This window comes from Ursus maritimus, unplaced genomic scaffold (genome assembly GCF_017311325.1).
Source record: "Ursus maritimus isolate PB19 unplaced genomic scaffold, ASM1731132v1 scaffold_9, whole genome shotgun sequence".
In the NCBI taxonomy this organism is placed as follows: Eukaryota; Metazoa; Chordata; class Mammalia; order Carnivora; family Ursidae; genus Ursus; species Ursus maritimus.
In genome coordinates this window covers 11,154,094-11,156,053 of record NW_024427107.1, presented here as the reverse complement: position 1 = coordinate 11,156,053, position 1,960 = coordinate 11,154,094, and the positions used below count along the sequence as shown (strand labels likewise).

The 1,960-nt window shown below is 41.2% G+C and overlaps 1 pseudogene; it reads left to right on the top strand.

The window, feature by feature from the left end:
- Positions 1-264: 264 nt before the first annotated feature.
- LOC121101682 lies at positions 265-1,111 on the top strand (annotated as a pseudogene).
- Positions 1,112-1,960: the final 849 nt, after the last annotated feature.

Below are 1,960 nucleotides of genomic sequence, written 5' to 3'. Positions count from 1 at the left end.
AGGAAGGAAAGGCATGGTTATAAAAGGACAATAGAGGAAACCCCATGCACACGAACTGTGCTTATCTTTACTATGGTAGGATCCATGAATGTACATATATGATCAAACTGTATTGAATCAAACACATACAGATATACACACAAAAACAAGTGAAATATGAATGTTAGGTGGATTTCAGCAATGTCAATCCCCTCTATTTGTATTTTACTCTAGTTTTGTAAGATGTTGGGGAAAAATTGAATAAAAGGTATATGAGAGAGAAGAATGGCGGCACCGGTAAGGTGGCTCTGTTTGGGGTGGCGAAGGGCTGGCGGTGGTTGGAGGGGCTCTGGGCTGGTCGCCCGGGTTCTCGCAGCCTCGGCATTCTCTGCGGCCTCGCACCTCCTCGAGCAGCGGGTTTCCATCGCGACTCTCTTTGACAGGTGTGTTGCAGTGGCCACCGCTGATCTCGAAACCACTGACCCCCATTGCAGGAAGAGATGAAGGCTTTACTACAGCAGATTGAAGTAGAGAGAAGTATGTATTCAGACCATGAGTTTCGGTGGCTTTTGGATGAAGCCCAGCGACTGGCAAAGAAGAAAAAGTTGACTTGTATGATGAAGAAGAAGATGAACAGAATATATTGCTGGTGCAGGATTTGGAAGATGTATGGGAGCAGAAATTCCTACAATTCAACCCGCGCTCACATAACAGAAGCTGATAAGAAGAATGATCGAACTTCACTGGACCTGAGGCTAGACAGGAACCTTGTCCTGTTGGTCAAAGAGAAGCTTGAGACCAGGATGTTTGGATGCTTCCCAGGCAGAGTGGCAGCTGGGAGACCCTCCAAGAACAGCAGAGCAAACCCTGGCCACACTCTCAGAAAACAACCTGGCCAAGTTCCTGGGAAATGCCCCTGTGGCCACTATTAAGCAAGTTCAAGTTCCCTCAGGCACGCGGACAGAGAGTAGCCTCGGGTCCAAAGTATTCTCCAAAGCACTACTATTAACTGGGGACTTCTCCCAGACTGGAAAGAAGGGCCATCATGTCTGGGTCTGTAAGGAGGAGCTGGGCGACTCATTTGAAACTGAAGTACCTGGCCCAGGTTAAGAGATTTCTTTTGGACCTCTGATGGGCAGTGCCACCTGTGACACACCGACCAGGCCTGTGGTCGGACTCGGAGGACATTGTGTGCTTGTCCTATCTTTGCAGGGAACAGCATGCATCCAACTAAATTCAGAGAAATAAACGAGTTTACCATCGTGGGGAAAAAAAAGGTATATGAGAACTCTTTTATTATTATTTCTACAACAGTATGTGAATCTACAACTATCTTAATTTAAAAAGATTTAATTAAAAAAATATTAAAGTTGCAAGATACAAAATTAACACATAAAACTACTTGTGTTTCCATGGATTAACAATGAACAATCTGAATAGGAAATTAAGAAAACAAAGACATTTACTACAACATCTAAAAGAATAAACATTCAGGAATGAACTTAACAAGGAGGTGGAAAAAGATCTGTACTCTTTGAAAAACTATAAAACACTGTTGAAAACAAAGTAAAGAAAACATGGATAAGTGGAAAGACATCCCATGTTCATATGTGGGTTGGCAGACAATATTATGATGTCAATATCACCCAAAGTGTTCTAAAGATTTAATGGGCCTTATCAAATTCCCATTTCTGTTTTAGTAGAAATGGAAAATATATACTTCCTCCTAAAATTCATAAGGAATCTCAAGGGATACCAAATAGTTAAAACAATCTTGAAAAAAAGACAAAGTTGAAAGACTCACTTTTTATTTCAAAATTTACTACAAAGTTATATTACTCAAAAACAATGTGGTACTGGGTATAAAGACAGACATATAGACCAATGAAATAGAATAGAAAGCCCAGAAATAAACCCTTACAAATGATGCTGGAAAACTGATATCCACATGCAGAAGAATAAAGCTGTACCCCTTACCTTA